Source organism: Aedes albopictus, chromosome 1 (genome assembly GCF_035046485.1).
Source record: "Aedes albopictus strain Foshan chromosome 1, AalbF5, whole genome shotgun sequence".
NCBI lineage: Eukaryota > Metazoa > Arthropoda > Insecta > Diptera > Culicidae > Aedes > Aedes albopictus.
The window spans coordinates 191,587,063-191,608,001 of NC_085136.1; the positions used below are offsets into that span (position 1 = coordinate 191,587,063).

Sequence of the window (20,939 nt, forward strand, 5' to 3'; positions counted from 1 at the left end):
AAATCGAAGAGGAACAACTATTGACATGTGCAGTAGCGTGGGACACAAAAACACATTTTACTCCCGTACACTTTTTGAGTTCCATTTTGGTCCCATATCAACTGTGCAAAATTTCAGATCGATCGGAGAAACTATATTTTAGCGCCAGCCATTTTAAGTTTTCATACGAATTAGTATGGGGAAATTCACTTTTTTAAAGAAAAATCGCCACAGGTTGCCCCTCAACCCCTAAAAATAAATCGATGAAAGATTTCTGTTTGAAATTTTACGAATAATCAACCCTCCGAAGACCGCAAAGCGATCTGAGGCGTGTGAAAAAAGTTATTGACTGAAACCCGAATGGCATGCAAACGCTGTTTAACATGTAAGGAATAACAATAAATAATAAAACCACGTTATTTTATCGATCGGGTGAGGCATAATAACTTTTTCCAGGAACGCCGCATCGATTTTATGTCTTCAGAGGTCTGATTCCTAGTGAAGTTTCCTACAGAAATCATTTGTCGACTTATTTTTAGGGATCTAGGGGTGACTCCTAGCGATTTTTCTTTGCAGAAGTAAAGTTTCCCCATAGTAAATCGTATGAAAAACTAAGAATGGCGGGCGCTAAAATATAGTTTTTCCGATGGATCTGAAATTTTGCACAGTTGATATGGGACCAAAGTGGAGCTCAAAAAGTATACATGAACTTGAGCTTTTCCATTTTTTGTATTTTTTCATATAAACCGTGTACCAGGCTAATGTGCAGTCAATCTAGGTTAAGGTAAATAAGTTAAAAATTTGGACGTCAATACATTTTACACATATGTGTTTCTAGTCAATACTGAAAGTCATTCATATAATTGAAGTTGCCACGACCTTATTCCCGACTGCAAGCAGAAGATACAGCCATATCATATTCCTTGTGCAGGTCAGAGCTACTTGATCCCTCAACCACAGCAGTCAGTGACGTCGGACGCCTTCCTCTTACTAGTTTGTTTACATTCAGTGATTCCAAGGCTAAAGCGCCGGTCTGGGAACCTGATGCCGGATAAGTTATTACATGTACTGCACTGCTTGCATTCTGTCGCCGGTCCGTGTTGGTACCTATCTACCTACCTATACTGTGCACTAGTGATAGCCAGTCCACGGAGCTTTACATGAACTCACGTAGTTAGAGGAGACGATCAGACGTGCGATAGTGCGCAGTTTAGGCGTTACTTTATTTGCATACCTGTCCCGGCATTTTATGGCTTCTCGCAGCAGTTGGTGCTTCCTCATACGCAATGATGGGTTTATATTTAGAAAAGGTAATAACTTTTGGTAATTTCAGTTCAAGAATGCCAAACCATTTCTCTTGATATTGGATCACATGTAGCTCAACTTCAGTTTTTGATAAGCAGTTGCTGTATAAATTGGACATTAGAAATTACATACACCGTCTTCGGCCAGAGGCCGCACAGACTCAACATAACTCTAACACCCAGTAGACCACTGGAGAATTTTCTGTTTGACGAAAAGTTGTCCCCGACTGGAGCGGGAATCGAACCTCCACTCCGAGGCTTACGAGACACCTAAACGACTGACGCCACTAACGGAGGTTTCTTAGGGTGTTTCAGAGACGTTTCAAAGCATTTCAGAGTTTATGAGAAGCGTTCAGGGAAGTTGAGAGATTTTGGGTGGTTCGTTGTGATCGAAGGTTCCAGCCCTCCATTATGAAAATTGCATGCGTTCCACTTCCTCTGTTGACTCGCCGTATACCATGAGGATAATATCATCGACAAAGCTGACCAGCTTTACGCCCGGTGAAAGTTTGAGCCCCAATACACCATCTTACGCCGCGTTCCATAGTACCGGGCCCAGGATGGGGCCGGTAGCTTGAGTAACAGCCCCAATAGCGTCCACCGTCGAACGACCCTTCCAGAAGCCTAACTGGTTATCCGAGAGGCCAGAGTCATCTGGTTTCTCGGTATATACCATCAGTCTCAACAAAATGACCCGTTTCAACAGTTTCCCGACGTTGTCCAGAAGGCATCCAGATAGGTCTGTATGCTGACATGCCGCCAGGTGGGTTCCCGGGTTTGGGCAGTAGAACCAATCTTTGCCTTTACCACCCCTCTGGAAATTCGCCTCTGTCTAGGCACATCTGCATAGCCATTCCGAACATCCTGCAGAACAGACACTATGTCAAGCCACCATTGTAGATGCAAAGTCCCTCTTTTCTGCCAGCCTTAGACCAGAGTTGGGATTTGTACCCGCTCTTCCCTGAGGTTCAACGAGGTTTCCGGTCGGTACAACGGAGAGGCAGGGATAGGAGTTGACGGGAACAAGTTAGTGATCTCAAGTGGTTCTAAATTACACATTACACTGCATTTATCGTTCAAACGCCCCTCTTGAATACTGTTGAAACAAATTCCAAACTCCTTGAAATATCGCTGAACTTGTCCAAATGGAAAAAAAAATCATTCCAATGAACTGGAACTTTAGGCCAATGATATATAAGAAACTTTCTTTCTATTTTATGTTGGACTTGAGGATCTCCACAATAATGTCACGTAGCAGACCTTCAAACACCATCGTTTTAAAGGTCACCCATGACGATCCCACAAGCCCATGCACAAGAGGGGGGGGGGGGTGTGTTTGGGGTATGACCTGTTAAGTACTTACAGTAATTAGATTATTCTACTATTTATTACTTCTAATCACCTTTTTTTTTTAAGCATAACTCTCTTATCAAAAGTTTACACATACCAAACATACCAGAAATATGAAATACCATAGTGTCTGGCTAAATACGTACTATCCTAAGTTTATTTCTACAATACCTAACATTTTTGTGGGCCCATATAGCCGAGGCGGTAAACGCACGGGTATTCAGCATGACCATGCTGAGGGTGACGGGTTCGATTCCCGGTCGGTCCAGGATCTTTTCGTAAAGGAAATTTCCTTGACTTCCTTGGGCATAGAGTATCTTCGTGCCTGCCACACGATATACGCATGCAAAATGGTCATTGGCAGAGGAAGCTCTCAGTTAATAACTGTGGAAGTGCTCATAGAACACTAAGCTGAGAAGCAGGCTTTGTCCCAATGAGGACGTTACGCCAAGAAGAAGAAGAAGAACCTAACATTTTTAGACAACCAGTTGTTTTGTTCGACCTACCTATAGGTACTCCACTTTTACCCGGTGTCGTTTCGGTCTACGATTGTTGTTGTCCGTAGGTACCGGTGCGGTAGTGGGTGTTTTAAATAGCTAAGTGCATCGTACCGGCAAATTGTAAATAGCATCGAATGATTGGTTGGCCAACTCATTCATTCATGCCGCTCTCATATAGAAACACCGTCGTAGACGGGTTGCCTTGAACCTGACCTAGGCTGCTAGTATTCTAGGAGCTAATTTTACGTTACGGTTGTGGCATTGTAATGCGAGGGAGGTATTCTTTGAATCGATTTTGATTTTTAATTTTAATCTCTGTGTTTAGTGATTGTGGTTCGTCAGTCGTCAGTAATCAAATGCCAAAACTTCCCGGTAAAATATTGATTACAGAGTACACCGTACTCTCACTGCTGTTGCTACTGGAAGCTCATAAGGTCAGTTTATTGGTAGCTTATTGGCTTTATTTATTTATAGCAATCATCACATATTTGACGTAGTGGTGAAGTAGACCCTACACTTTCTGAAGAAATTAAAAAACCACTGGAAGAAGCAGTATGCTGGGGGAGAGACGAACCAGCCAAGGGCTGAAAGTCTCTTAAATAAAGACAAATCAATCAATCAAGCAACCAGTATGCTGGGATATGGAATTAATACTGAAAACACGAAAAACTGAGAATTATGGCATCATCTTCAATTCATTATTACGTCACTAAACCTAACCTTATACATTGTTTATCAATTCTGAGGTAATTTAATATGTCACACAGGTGCAAGATAAAGACTTCTGGCTGTCAACTTCTTGGTCGACCGTTTCTTACTTACGTGGGATCTGTCAAATGCACTGAGGATTGTACAACTTTTTTAAGGTTAGGTTTGTCGGTATAGAGAAGAATGATCCTACTTGCAACAACGGCAAGGTTTTAACGACTAGGTAGACTATACGAATACGAATTGCATCATAAGCTGGCAAGTCTTGAACGGTTTCGAAGTTGTAAAAATAGTTGTGTTCTGAGTCTTTTCGTGTACATGTAATATTAATCGCCAAACAAAGCGTGTCGTTGTTGACTGTGATTGTGTAATAGTTTTAACCTAAGCAAACTCTTTATTAGCTTCGAGGACCACTCGCAAATTAAGTGGTCAGGGGTTTAACAAAATCTTTTTTTCAATAGTGGAAATAGGTTGGTCCAATTCGGGCAGGGGACCTGTTTTGGGCACTTTCTGCTGTAACTTAGTCCATTTCACACTTATTCACCACTTCACTTTTGTACATGGATAGATTCAATTCCTGGGATGAAATCCAATCAAAATATTCAGATTATGTACAAATAATTCGAAACCCTCATATCGAGAAGTACGAGAATATTCCAATGTGAATAACTAAGTATTTTGAAACCACTTTGAATTAAATTTGGTAAAGCTCGTTACCAGTCATTCTATTTTTGTAGAATATTGAATATTGATTCAGTAAGCTTTAAGTTATTCCGTTCAAACGAAGTCATAATCAGCCTACGAACAAAATCTGTCTTACCGCAAGCTACAAAATAAAACAAGTCGATACATCATTCACGGGAATCGCCCACAAACCCAAACAAATCGTAGAAACTGTTACGCGTGTAAACCTATTCGCGCCCTCGATCACAATGTCATGGAGACTAAAGCGCAAAAAGTTCCCTTCTCACGAATGTATCAGCAGGTTGAGTTTTGAGGTACACATAGCTATGTAACAAGATTGCGAATCGTTGATTACGGCTTGGAATGCACATCCCCCGTCCCATATGTTATAGTTACCATCATTACCGACCGTGTGATTTACAATCTATTCGCAATCACTTGAACGGTTGATGATCACAAGTCACACAGCACATGGCGTGCAGTGCAGTGGTGGGTCTCGTCCGTCACAGTTACTTTTACTTTGTCCGAGCTGCCGCGAAACCGCTGCTCTCGATGGTGCTGTCGTCAGCAGTTGGATTCTGTTCACCAGTTGTGAACTTTCATTATCGCGTCAATTGGGATTTGCTTCCGTCAAAGTGGCGAGCGAAAACACCCCCTCTTTATGGAACGACCGCATTCACTCTGCTGCAGGAGATGGTGTGGGTTCAAGGTTATCATCTCACAGCGGAACGACGATTCGACGATTTATATTCTTGTCTGGAGCAAATTAATAAATCTATTCGTGGGGTACGTTCCTCTTTACATTGATCCATCTACTTTTCAACTTGGTATTCTATGAGATCTATATTTGACAATCTATTGCTTTTGAATTCTTGTTAGTGGTGGCAGTCATGAAGATATTCTATGTGAACACGAAATTGTCATGAACTATACTTAGAAATGAACCCAGACACCTTTAGCATGGTCTTACTGAATACCTGCGCGTTTACTGAAGTTGAATGGTGGTTGGCTATTGGAAAAATAATTTCTATTGAACACATTAACGTGAGTAGATTCGTGACGATACTTCAGCGTATAGATATATCTGCGAGTGATGTGCTTGGTTCAAGTAATTATCAAGCCAAACCTTGGAATTCACTCAATTCGTGATATATTATTCATATACATAGTTATACATCTGCATGATCCATTAATAGATTAATGGAAGCACAGTTTTTCAATTAAGGAATGAATATTCGATGAAAAACACCTCATCTTTAATGTTCTTTACATTTTGTCCGTTTTTTTTTTCTTCAATTTCCAAAAACCTGAGAAATGAAATCCTAAATATAATCATAAAACCACTTTATCCAATAAGTTCTCATTGTCAAACCCAATACAAGTGATTGGGTTTTCAACTTATTCAAGACGTATACAATTCATAAAGTAAGACAACCGCACTAAAGAATAAAAAGCAACACATTGAACTGTGGTCAATGCCTCTCAATACCTACTAATTTTAATGAACAGTATTGAACAATGTCAATGTCTTAGTTTAGCTTAGGCTGACTCCACTGACTGACTGCAATTTAGACATATACGGCGCAATATTTTTTTAAAGAACTAACTGGAATACAATGTGAATATCGTTTGTAGGATCGTCATACAATTAAGAGTTTACCTCAAAGTTATCTAAAATATAAAATGTGCCACCAACATCCCTGAAAAGCGAATTTATACTAGACATACACTTCACAGTGAAAGCTGTTCAAAATGCATACAAAAACTCAAAATTAGGACCCGTGACGCAGTGGTCACCCGTTCGCTTCATAAGCGGATGGTCATGGGTTCGATCCCAGTCAGTTGTTCTTTCCCCAAGAGCAGCTGCACTGACCAGACCCTCTTCTGAGCTCATTGCTCTGACGAACCCGGATAATTGAACATCGGTGAAACGGAATCTCATAACGAAACTTCCAATCGGACTGGAAAAGTAGAGCCTCGTAGCCGTGCGGTTAGGGTCACCAAGCTTCTAATCACACCCACTGGTGATGGTTTGATTCCCGCTCCGGGCGATGAAATATTTCGCGAGAATTGTTTCTTCTCCGTATCAACTGGTGCATGATCCGTGTGTCCGTTGTCTAATGTTAAGTTTCGTTCAGTCTGTACAGCCGCTGGCTGAAGGCAGTGTCCACAGCGGCGTCATGGTCGCGATATTTTCCGCAGTCAAGTTCGCAGATTGTGAGCAATCCTCGGTACCCATTACGTAATTTATGTTTAGTCCTATACTGTCAGATGGGTGTACCACGCTAAACATAATTTACACAAAAGGCAATTTATACGGAAAAAATACACGGTACCGGTCTGGGCACAGAAAATTTATTGGTTTTCTTTGGCACATCGACAAACAAACAAAGGGAAAAACAACCACAAATCCACATCATCGTGCTCATCATTCTACTATGAACAGAGTAGAAAAGTGAAAGCACAACAGCAACCAGTTCGATATATTAGAATAGAATACATTTAGGCGTTGTATACAGTGTAAGAGCAGCTGTCAATGACAAAAAATGAGCTACCAATAAAAAATGTTACGTGGGGAAGGGAGGAAGATCCCGATTTTTAAATTTTGCGTTACGTAATATTTGAATAAACCCTTGAGTAAGGTTTTACTATAATTCTCATTTCGACCTTTTTGATTTTTAATCATGTTACGAAAACTACTACGCAATTGTTCCCTTTACGAGAATAGTAAACAATCGACCACCGATGTTAAGCTATCGGTCAATATTTACTCATAGAAACACAAAATACATACAAAAAAGTTGGATGATAAATCGTTAATTTTTTAGAAGAATTTTAAACTTTATTTCCAATACTTCGACAGCAACGCTTCACGCACCCAGCAAACTTTTCCTAGAGGGCAGGTCGGAGCTGCCATTTTATTTTTATTTTTTTTGTACTTTTGCAGACGTTTTATGTCAGGCCAACAAAAAAAGAGAGAAAAAAATGCATTCTTGTTTGTGTTGGAGTAGTTTTTTTACGAAACGAGTAAGTATGTTACTAGTTATAAAGGGTGATACGGTCAAAATTTGGTCACACAATTGGTTTCATAACTTGATACTGCGTACACCAAAACAGCTGATTTTTGGACCAGTAATGGTAAATTATATGTAGCATATACCATAAAATTTTCATCAAAATCGGTTTAGTATGTGCGGAGATATTGTGAATCCTGAAAACTGCAATTTTAAAATGTTGTACAAGGAGGATTAAAAACTAAGAACACATTTTTACTCTTTTATTTATAGAGCCAGAAATACTGAACCAATTTCAATGAAAATTTTTCTGTATGTAAAGTATACATATCAAAATGTTGTGTAAAAATTTCATTCAATTTGATCCAGCCATTACAAAGTTATATTTGTTTAGGTGGTCAAATTTTGTCAAATTTTGTCAAGTCAAGCCAAATTTTGGTCACACATTTTTTTGTCATAACTTTAGACTGCGTACACCAAAACAGCTGATTTTTGGATCAGTAATGGTCCATTATATGTAGCTTGTACCATAACATTTTCATCAAAATCGGTCCAGTATTTGCGGAGATATTGTTGAACCCTGAGAACTGCAATTTTATTTTTTTTTTCACAAATAAGAACACATTTTACTGTTTTATTTATAGAGCCAGAAATACTTAACCGATTTTAATGAAAATTTTTCTGTATGTGAAGTATGCATATCAAAATGTTGTGTAAAAATTTCATTCAGTTTGATCGAGCCGTTACAAAGTTATATTTGCTTAAGTGGCACCCGGTCAGTTTTTTTCATATTCAAACTGCTACAACTTTGAAAGTATTCATACAAAATAGCTCAAAATTTTACTGCGAACGTATTTTCATAATAGTATTATACTGTAAAATTTTGATAAAAATCGGAGCAGTATTGGTTGTTCTATAATCAAAATTGTGCTTTACTGACCTTAAATTTCCGAAAATTTACTATGGAGCGCCTTTGTACAAAATTTTAAAAAGGTAGGTCGATGGTTTCATCTATATATCAACCAATACTTAATCGATTTTGATGAAAATTTTATGGTATAAGCTACATATAATGTAGCATTACTGGTCCAAAAATTAGCTGTTTTGGTGTACGCAGTCTAAAGTTATGAAAAAAAATGTGTGACCAAATTTTGACCGTATCACCCTTTACAACATTTTTGGCAATGTCAAAAAATACAGTAGAATATAATTCATTCAAACAGTAGCATCGTGCTTCCCCATGGCTGAATAAGAGCGCCCACGTGTTCCATCCTTCGAAATTTGAATCAAGCAAGTCATGCTATAACCATCACATTCGTCACAATATTTCAAGCTCTTACCGTGGAAACAATAGAAATACACTAGAACTCCAATGGCGCTGTAGTCACTTTTCTCAATTAATTAATTTAATAACTTTAATTGCAATAATTTAGTTTTTTTTAAGTGTCCTTCATGTAGAGGACCTTTTGTTTTGGTAAACAAAATTAACTTGACATTTCTAGTGCCGCTGCTGACGCTGTAAGGGCGTGGCAAACTAGATGTTAGTCACACGAACAAACGCGGCATTGAACTTCTGCGGCAAGTTATTCTACTGTGGAAACTCTGGTTTCCAATCAAACAATCGCATTATGATTCCAAATGCAACCAAAATGAGTTGCATTATGAACCATAATGCAACTCTTTGATTTAGTAAAGAAAAGTACGATATCAAAGTGGCAAATAAAAACATAGATATTATAGTGCGGGGTTGCAAAAAAATCTTTTCGATACAAAAAAATGTGGCATATGTACCCAAGCAGCACACAAGTCACAAAGGAGTGGCGACAGCGCAGGTTTTTGGTTGGACAAGAGCAGGCTTGTCCGCACTGAGCGCATGAAAATTCTGCTCTTTGGATTTACACCATCAAGCACATCATAAATTAGAAATCTGTTCATCTTATCAGATAGAAGGATGTTGAAATACTGTACTGTACTGTAAAATACTGTAAATTTCGAACTGTCAAAAAACCGCACCGCAGTGCCGCACGGGATGTTCTAAGTGAAATTCACTAGAGTGTTTTCACCCTGGTGAAAATGTCTTTGCGCGCTCCGTGTGGCTCTGCGGTGCGGTTTTTTGACAGTTCGAAATGACATTTACAATATTTCAACATCCTTCTATCTGATGAGATGAAGAGATTTATAATTTATGATGTACTTGATGGTGTTAATCCAAAGAGCAGAATTTTCATGCGCTCAGTGCGGACAAGCCTGGACAAGAGTCATTTTCAAGTTATTCTGCCTTTGAGTTGGTTTTACATGAATGTAGCTCCTGTACAACCAAAAACCTGCGCTGTCGACACTCCTTTGTGACTTGTGTGCTACTTGTGTAGCGCACATGTCATGAACTTAGACATAGCAAATGCATTTCTTTCAAGGACCACACCAATGGCACCATACAGCAACAGTCAATAGGTTCCCAAACCATCGATCTGCTTAGGCGACAATTGCAATGCACGCACAAGCAGAACAATGACCACCAACAGTTTCGCACCATTCTCATATTGCACATTCCAAAGTACAATTGTTAAGTTAAGCTGAGAAGCAGGCATTGTCCCAATGAGGACGTTACGCCAAGAAGAGAGAGAGAGATGTGTTCTCTCTTTAAGAATATTCTCTCTCTTTCGAGCTCATATCGATCATCATCGATCGACATAAATACTTGAGAATGACATCCAGATACCTCCAGCAGGAATCAACCTCAGTTTAGTTTCAACCATCAATTGGAAATGTTCTTAGTCTGTACATTATTCAGATGACCAAAAGCCAATATTTTAAGTGAACCTACTAAATATAGTGAACCTATGAAATATATTTTAAGTGAACCTACTAAGTTCTGTGGCTTAGTTGGTTAAAGCGTCGGTCTAGCGAATCCGGAGGCGTGGCTAAGAATACCACCAGAACGTGTTTTTTTTTTTCACTATTTTATCTCTCTGTTCGCCAATTAATAAACTTTGTCTTCTAATTTCAAGTTTTCCCAAGTACTTCCGATGTACCAGCAGAACTGGTATATGCCAGTAAAGCGCAACATTGTCATGTGTGTTTTAAGAGTCATTCCTAGAGGATTTTCAGAATGCACTCATACAGGATTCTCAGAAAATATTCCTGGATGATTCCTGAAAGAAAGTTTCGGAGGAATCCCAGTAAGAATTTCTGGAGATAATCTAAAGACTATTCAGGAAGAAAACCTGTAGAAGCTCGTGGAGGAACCCAAGAGTAAAACCATTGATGAATTCCTGAAGGAACAAATTTCTACTAGAATACTAAAAGAAACTCCTGAAGGAATTTTAGAAGAATCTCAGAACGAACTCCTGAAGCAATTGTTAGACTATTTTTTGAAAGAATATCAGAAGAAACTCTTTAAATCTTAAAAGGAATTCCTGATGGAATCCCAGAAGAAAGGAATCCAACGAAAAGCATTTGAGAGTCCTGCATTTACCGAGGCTCAGTAGCAACAAGTAAACAGCCCATTTTTGCTGTGTTTAGCTATTCTATTTTCAAAAATTTACCGAACTTGATATTCAAAATTATGTGTGTGTGGTCGAACTTCTGTTTGCCGCCTTGAAATCGATGAATAGGTGATGCGTTGGGACCACGAAATTGTGTATGATTTGCCACACGGCGAACATCTAGTCGGCTGTCGAGGCCGGCTTGGTACCTTCCAATACTCAATCGCTTTAGATCAAAGACGATGATGGAAGGCATTCAGAATTGTGATCACTCTGAACTTCTGTCACACTCCAACTTGTCATCTTTTTTGTAGATGGGGCGATAAACCCCTTCCCTCTACTCCTCCGCAAACTGTTTGGTCTCAAAGATCCGGATCATTAGCCGGCGCAGGCAGGAGGCCAACTTTTCTGGGCCCATCTTGATGAGTTCAAATCCGATCGATATCACTCTCTCTCTCTCTCTCTCTCTTCTTGGCGTAACGTCCTCATTGGGACAAAGCCTGCTTCTCAGCTTAGTGTTCTATGAGCACTTCCACAGTTATTAACTGAGAGCTTCCTCTGCCAATGACCATTTTGCATGCGTATATCGTGTGGCAGGCACGAAGATACTCTATGCCCAAGGAAGTCAAGGAAATTTCCTTTACGAAAAGATCCTGGACCGACCGGGAATCGAACCCGTCATCCTCAGCATGGTCATGCTGAATACCCGTGCGTTTACCGCCTCGGCTATATGGGCCCTTCCGATATCACTCTTACCAGCTAATTTATTATTCTTGTGCTGCTAGATATGATCCTTAACATCCCTCAATGTGGGAGTTGGCTCGTTTTTGTGTGCCTGAGATATGATACTTCATAGTTGTAAATTTCATATTAAAAATCGAGAATTTGATAAAAAAAAATACAAATAAAGAAAACTGTGAAAGCTTTTAGACTTTTAGCTGAGTGTAGAATTAGCAACTAGTTAAAATACACAAAAATAAAAACAAAAAAAAAAGCAATCTTTAAAATATTACTACAATAATGGCCTAAAATTTACTGAAATCTGATTTTGCTCCAATACTACATTTTTTCATTTTTTTTTAAATTACGAATTGCAATTTGTCACAAAAATTCAATTAAAATCTCAAAACTAGCAAATATCTATGATCGTTTTCGTTTTGATATACTTGCATTCATCTGAGTGCATAACTTCAGCATGCTGCAACCACCAAATGCGAATTATTGAATACAGGAATCAGGTCCAGGTAGCACCAACAAACAGATAGCCTGTTAAGTAAACTCACCAGCATCCCCGGTGTAACATCATAAGCCCCTTGTGCAGTAATGCTCGTTTGAATCTCCCATGTTGGGAAGTGGCCAACCACACGGTAAACAGTTTCGTGCTGCAAAAGTACTTCAGCCAACAACTTTTCGCAAACCGGTTCTACGAGTGGTAATCTATATAAAGGTTCGTATTGTTGTTGCGTCAGCCATCCTATGCGCTTTCCACTTGGATTCTGCAGCGTCTAAGCAGCGGTGAATCTAATATGTTTAGTTTCAATCCACACCAGTTGCAAGATTTCGTATCCGATAGGAATTTTGCTACCAGATCTCTAAGATGTATGTTCTTCATTGCAACGCCATTTTCAAACAAAATATACCGCACGCGTTACACCCACTGAAGCGTAAATCCATATAATTACGATACAGAGCTGGAGCGAAACTTTTCGCGCCAGTGGGGTGTTCTAGACAATAGTGATCCAAAACAACAATAATTGGTTTAACTTATGCAGTCGATCCCATCTCGAGGAAGCAGTTTATATGACCTTGAGGCACACTCCCACCCAAACAAGCGATCCGCAACGTAGCTAGTATAATAAGTGTTCGTTATCGCTAAATAAGCGGAAGAGTGTGCTTCGAACAATAGTCACAGCAGTCTTAGAAACCCTCTTGAAATAAAACAAATACGAAATCTTTCGCCAAATAATATCAACAGGCCTGGCACTTCAACGGAAGATAAAAAGCCTAGAGCCAATATTTGTCTGGCCTTTTTTTTTTTCATTTTAGACCGTTCGTTGTTGAGTCAACAGCCTCAACAGAGCGTTGACTGTCTCTTTTCGCGGACGATGCAGTCAGTGGTAAACAGAAGTGCGCTAGGGTGATCAGATAAAGGAGTATAGCTACAGATGAAAATGGTAAACTGGTTACCATAGTTAGAACACACTGGTTCAGATTGGCCACATTTACTAAAGCAATAGAGTCTCTGGTTCTAGAACAAATCTCAAATCGTGGGCCACCCTAGAAGTGGCACGTTCTCGAGGAATGTCCTCCTCTAATGAGTTTTGCAATACGCAGCAAACTCACCTACACAGTATAGGGTACCATTCGGAAATGGTGGCACAGTAAACCAACAACGTTTAGAGCATCTTTGTGGGATTGTTTACGAAAATATCTGCCGCTACTGGGAACGCCTTTGCCGCGTGGCATCTTGTTTATAGGCAAGTCTCATCATCAGCCAGCCAACAGCACCATGCTGTTGCACTCGCGAAACGACGCGACGACGACGGTGATGCAGAATTTTACACTTTTCGCTCAATCACAATAGGCTACAGCTCACTCGAATAAAGAACGACGGAGAATCGAGAGGAAAATAGGCATTGGGGGCGTCCTGGGTGTTGTTTACATATTGGCAACGGTTTTATTTCCGGGGAAATCCGCCCGCCGCCCGTGAGTGAGTACAGCGTAGTGGTACAATGAAATATCGTAATACGCTTCAGTGCTTGGTATTCTTTATGCGCATTGTGGTGGAACGAACAAGAGCAAGTTAACCTATCACTAGAGGTGTTGCTATTGAAACATTGTCATTCTATTGATAGAATAATGTCAAGAGAGGAATTTGATTGTCATTGTTTTAAATAATCAGTGTTGCTGGGATATAGATTTCGTTTTGAGGCATTGTGAACAATAACGTTCAGAGCTACACCACCATGTTGCACCACATCATTAACCCTAAAAGGGATACCTGGGGTCCATTGGACCCCAAGCACCTTTCACAGCTCGTCTTTGATGAAACACACTCAGCGAGGTGACGAAACTGAGGCCATGAAGGTATCCCTTTTAGGGTCAGTGTAATAACAGTCCATTGATTACGCTTATAGATCATAAGGCCTTAACTCGCGGAAGTTATTGGATAATCTGGAACATCTTTCAGAATAAGTGCTTCACAGAACAATGTAGAATGGACCTGTAGGATGTTACGCCACCAGTTATGTAACAACGGTAACAACAGTTCATTAATTGTCCTTGTAGATCTTAGGGCTTTCACTTGTAGACGTTCTTAGAGGACCTACAATATCTTCGAAAATAAGTTAAATACAGAACAATGCTCCATGACATGTAGGACGGAAGGAATGAAGTGATAAGTTTCAAATTATTGTCACTAAGTAGCGCTGTTAGCATTCAACTATATAATATAAATTTTGGTATTCTTTCCACCAGCACCAGCTCGAGCTCCGAAAAGGAAGCCATCAGTAATCAGTATGACATATAATGACGTCTGCAATACTTCCACTCTTCCCGGGATGGGAACTTCGGGGAAATTGTAAGGTCAACTTTGTCCCAATTCACCAAAAGTGGAAACAATGAGGTGTGTGTTGATCTGTGGTTTACTGGAGTTTTATGAAGTAAATGTAACGGTAAATGCAAGCAAGTGCTTCTGGTTTAAGTAGGGCAAGGTCAAAGAAAACTTGAAGGGTTACCTTGGGAGTTGAACAGAACGCTCCAGATCTAGACATCGCTATTACGCACATCCCTTAGAAATGGCTTATTTTGTATTGGATTATTCTCACTTCGCTCTTTTGCCACCACACAAGACATCCATGAACCAATAATGTTCGAACAACAGTTGTGTAAATCCATTTGATATACTTAAGTTTCAGAAACCAAGTTGTACCAAAGATTCGCCGGCATTTCCCGAATGTCATACAAGCTATCTTAATTCTAAACTTATTGATAGCTGTCTAGGAAAGCTTAGAATCTATGATAAATCTCACGTACGTACCGGTTCAGTCACATCAATTTCAGAATCAAATAGGCCCAAAGTTCGAACGCCATTGTGGTTTCACCATTCTGTGAACAGAATAATAGATGTTTTACTGGGATTTACCGAAAGGCCATATTGGCAACACCAACCCTCAACTACTAATTGTGTCACGTAGTTTTTTATAGGTCCACCCAGTACTGATTTTTCAGAAATTATTTTGACAACATTTGAGTTAGTTCACACTCTCTCTCTCTCTTCTTGGCGTAACGTCCTCACTGGGACAAAGCCTGCTTCTCAGCTTAGTGTTCTATGAGCACTTCCACAGTTTTTAACTGAGAGCTTCCTCTGCCAATGACCATTTTGCATGTGTATATCGTGTGGCAGGCACGAAGATACTCTATGCCCAAGGAAGTCAAGGAAATTTCCTTTACGAAAAGATCCTGGACCGACCGGGAATCGAACCCGTCACCCTCAGCATGGTCATGCTGAATACCCGTGCGTTTACCGCCTCGGCTATATGGGCCCTTAGTTCACACGTTATCAGCAAAAGTTGTTTTTGATCAAATTGCTCCCGGTTTATGGTACCTGAGGAGCGCTTTGCCCCAGTTCGAAAAAAGGTACTGATGCACATACCAACTAACAATGTCAGATAGCCGTCATCAAAACTATTCGCTACTTGACGCAGTGTCGAGAAGAGATATCGGTTTTTGAGCATTTCGGGAATCCAATTGGAAATCAATGGATGTATACCATGACCCCGGCATCGATGGCACTTTGTCAAAGGCACCCTCGATATCTAAGAAAACACCCAAGCAGGATTGCTTTTGAGCGGATGCCTTCTCGATATCGTAAACAACTGTGTGTAAAAGAGTCACAGTGGACTTACCACATTGGCAGGCATGTTGGTTCACATGAAGAGGCACGTTAGCCAGATTAACATCACAAATGTTATGATCCACAATGCGTTTTAGAAGAAAAGAGGTCAAATTGATATGTCAGAAACTGTTTGCTTCTTCATACGACGCACGACCCACTTTCGGAACAAACAGTAATATCCCGCCAAGAATTGGGAATATACCCCGTATCAAAACTGCAGACAAGTTTTTTTTTTGAATCGATTTAATAGTGACAATTCTCCTGGCGGATCGTTCAGCAGACCGAAGAGCTTTCTTGTAGTTCTTGCAAGCCGACCAGAAAGCTTCCGACCCAGCCGAGAGACGTCTGTTCCTACTTATTCTACATTGTTTCTTGAGCTTGGTCAGATCATAGTTCCACCAAAGAATAAGAATATCAAGAAAGCCCACTCTGCTGATGCTCGGGGGGACACTACCGCAGCGCTATCTGCGGATGAAAGTTCAACCTTCATGCGGTAGTGTGCGTTACTGATTGTATGCGGATACCAAAACATACGCACACCACCTTCTCTTATGACAAATCACGAACACTGTTACATAGAGCTTCCACCTTGAAACGCTTACAGAGCGCCACTTGTCTTGTCGCTTGACGCTTATATAGAAAAAGACAAGAGAGGGCATTCTTTCTATTTTTATTCTTTGGTTCCACCAAGGGGTTCCTTTTGTGGTTTTTACAGACCACAGGGGGCAAGCTTCTTCAAAAGATTCCACGACGAAGGACATCCCAACAAACATCATTACTGTACAACGGCTGAATAAACCGCTCTAAAGCTTGATTTTAAAATGTTTGGCTGAATAAGCTGTTATTCAGCTAACATTGTTACTTAAGTATAACTAGTATAAACGGCTCCATCTAAATCACTTGGAGTGTCAATGGATAAATGGTAAATAGATCCCAGTTGGTTGACCGGGGAGTCCTGGAACGCAAAGTTTGTGAAGTAAAGGTCCCATTAGACGTGACAAATGTTTGCCCAACCAGCCCAACAAATGACCAACACATCGTGAATCATAACAACCAAATATTTGTCATAATGACAAACAGCCTAATGGCACCTTAACATTCAAATGTTAAAAAATATGTAGCAATGGTTAGATAAAGATTCTGGTGCTAGCTCATAGACTTAGCCGTCAGCAGGTCAAATCGCGTTGCACATAAATCTTAGTTATTAGTACTTGCAAAACTGTTGAACGCAGGCGTGGTGGGTAACCCTGCCCGCCTTCCGAGGACAAAGGGAGTAGTGAGGACCACTCGTGAAAATGGCTAAGCGCCAGCATGGTGAACTCCCCAAAGCAAGTCCTTGTTTGAAAGCATCCGTATAGGGGATGGATCATCATGTGCTAAATAAACCGAACAGTAAACGCATTTCCTGTTGAGGTTTCCAACAGATGTATCTGTTGTGACAGCACATACATCTCTGGTGGATAATTTAGAGGCGAGTGTTGCAACGATTGCGTTGTTGACAAGCACATGGGCTCGAGCGCGAAGCATAACACGCGAGTTTGCCATTTTATTGTTACTGAAGAGTTGCAAACACCGGATTCACAAGGTTTTCTAGATAAGAATTCCCCACAGCACAAAAAGGAACAGCAGCGAAAAAACCAGATCGGTATCGATTAAAGAACGCCAAAGGCGAGGGTACACAGAGTACACCGTGTAAAACACATAATGTGAAAGAATACAACATTCCCTATCCCACTCTTATTAAGCCTCGAGTTTGAGACTTAAGAAGAGTAGCCGTTTGTCTCGGAGAAACACAAGGTTAGCTGCACCGTTGCTCCCGTTAGCACAGTAAGCGCAAAATACTGTAAAGGGCGTTCTGGTACTCCACAGCGGTTAGCGATTAGTTTTTTTTTTAAATATAAAACCCCCATTACCATTTAATCCTAGGCACGGTAAGCCGCATCCTACCATGAATTATGGGTCACCTGTGGGATGGGGGAAAGAGGGGGTGTATTGTAACTCTAATCCCGCGAACCCCGCCGTGGATACGCTATTGAATGAATGAACTATTGTTTTAAGTGGAATAATGATTCGACCTTAGGTTATAGGAAATAAATTCCTTGGAACAATCATTCAAATTAATTATGTAGCAATTTGTTTACTTTTCTTCTGATTAAATGTGGGTGTACAGCAAATAATCATCAGAATCGTAGACAATGCATTTATGGAGTTTAAAATATTTCACATTAAGGTGTGCCACCCTATTGCGAGACTAAATATCTTGTTTCATCGTCACCGCTTATTTACCCCTTACATTCCACAAATGATTGATATAAAATTTGGTCGCAATGTATTCGTGAGATGTGAATTCAGCGATGTTTACAAACAAGCCAACACTTCAATGTCTCGTTCGTTCAGCTCAAGCAACCCCTACGAATAAGGCAACAGCACTAGAAAGACTAGATTTAAGCAATGCTTCAGTTTCCAAACATCGATCACGACGATGTATAAGTGTAGATGGTGGACGAAGCCAGGGGCAGGATCGTAAGCGGTCGAATGTTAATGCGAAAGAAAACAAGATAAAACAAATATGCGAGCCGGTTAGCCTTGGCAGGCCTATCCACGATTTTTGGCAAATACGACATTGCAGCTTTTCAATAAGAGGCCTAAAAAATAGACAAAAACTGGTCAAAGCTGATAAATCGAAGTGGAAGAAAACTTGATTGTATTTATTATTGAGGAATAATTTTCAAATTCAAGGTTCAAAAAACATATCTCAACCCTTGTCTCAACTTGTTTCTATTAAATAATTTCACCCTAAAACGATCACTCCGGATTTCTAAATATCACCTTTGAACGCTAAACGATCGCATATGGAATGCATCATGCTGCACGCTTTTCCGATTTTGTTTATAAACACTTTGATTTCTTGGTGTTCGTGCGGTGCGTCCTGCGTTCGACTAATGATTGCCTGACTACGCTCTGTTTACTCTGCCAGTGCTTTCCGCGAGAATGAGCGGATCTCTTCGAGTTGATGTTTGTTATTTCGATGGGTGTTGTGTTAAGTACAGAACAAGCAAAGTTGTTAATTGATTTAACTGTTTTAATGTACACATTATTATTGATAATTTATATTTACCACAACAATATATCTATCGTTATTCTAGTCAAATTTTCCAAATAGAGAAAAACGTGACTCTGAAGCCAACCTATTGACTATCAATATCCCCAATTAAGCGAATTGAATTATAAATGATATTCCAATTACCTAATATACTACAATCACTTCTAAGGGTAAGCCAAGGTAAAACGGACTACACCTAACAATCTTATCCCTTACATCTTACATCAATGCAAACAAAGGTTTGATTTTAAGTAAAGAATCAGCAGTTCATGATGGTGTTACCATATTTTTCCAAAGACCTGTAAGGTAAGTAATATAAAGCATTTAACATGAGACACTCTGGGAAATCAATCATGACAATGCATCAGTGAAACAACAAAACGGGACAATTTTTATCTTTCTTTATCGATACTAATTGAATATTTCCTGTTCAAGCACAGTTTAGCTTGAATTCATTCCCCTGTCCAGTATACGACTGATCATAAGCCAACATCATCTACCGTGAAACAACGCATTTTTATACTGCCAAAAATAGAAAACGATGTCAACGACACAAACGGCAACTCGGACTGGTTTGTTTAGCATGTATTTATTCTCTCGCTATCGTACAACGATGAGTTGGCACGTTGGCACTGGTAGATATCGTTCGCACACTGGACGACTGTGTTGAACCAATTTTGTATATCACTGCTTCCGGCGGCTGCCACCAAAAAGTCATAGGCGACCAGAAATCTTTCGAGTGGGTGGGTCTTTGTAGTCTACGGAGACGTTTCTTTTTTTTTTTTTTTTTTTTTATATTTGTTTTTGACTGCGTACTCGTTTGACCGATATCTTGGCGGTTTGTTGATGTTTACTGTTTGCTGGGGCGCACACGCCGTCATTTGCTGGTAGATTACATGGATGTTTGTTTACTGCTACATTGTTAGAGTCACAGAAGCAACGGAACAAATTTTAGCGCTTGTAGTTATTAATACCCAGCATGTTTGGGTGATCATTAGAATTAAGGTGTGATAAGATCTAATTCTTCTGACTTTGTTCTTCCTGGTAATGAAACAGCTAGATTATATTGGCACTTCATAAAACATAAAATAATTGTTTTGGTTAATTAACACCAAAGAAACATTATGTTTACAAACGTCACATTTTGCATATTCCTTTACATAAGCATCAGATGTAAGACTCAACAGATGAATAATCTGTAAATAATGTGAACAAAAATTTAGAAAGCTGTACTTCTAATCGATCTTTGCTTGAATATTTTACAGACATTAGGAAAAATAGTAAACTTGTTTTTATTGTGGTTTTATTTCTCCTCATAATTTCAATGTAATGTATGCATGACTGGTTTTTCAAATTTTGAATTCAACTGGGGACGATCCAGCTTCTCAGCTTCGAGGTTCAACAGAAATCCCAATTAATTCCAATTTAAAGCTACCACTCTTACCATGTTAGCATTTGACTAAAATGCGGTACGCAGGTACATTCGAAAACATCTATGATTCAAAAGAAGTGCAAATTAAATTTCGACAAAAACAAATTCTTTTGGTCGTATTAAAAAAACATACTTTTACAAAATTCCTTCGAATTAACTGTGCAGTTGTTCACAAATGTATTCCAAGTAATTGTTTTAACTTTATGAATAATATTTCTATAGATATACATCATTTCTCTAGAATTTATATTAAATCTCCTAAATAACAGCATTTAACCATTTATTTTATCTAATGTATTTGGTTAGTGATCTACCAACAAATAGGGATGTCACTGAACTATAGAATAATATATCGTTTAGTTTTTTTTAACAAATACGCAAAACTTTATTGATGTGTTCCCTACTGATGTAGAATTATCGCCACAATGGCTATGTATGTACATATAATGAAAAAATGAACATCATAACCGTATTGCGTCTTAT

General features: G+C 39.5%; 1 protein-coding gene across 2 annotated transcripts in view; it reads right to left on the bottom strand.

The window, feature by feature from the left end:
* Positions 1-20,939, bottom strand: part of LOC109397285 (BCL2/adenovirus E1B 19 kDa protein-interacting protein 3) — a 34,041-nt gene that overhangs the window by 11,894 nt on the left and 1,208 nt on the right. The gene's annotated exons all lie outside the window — the stretch shown is intronic.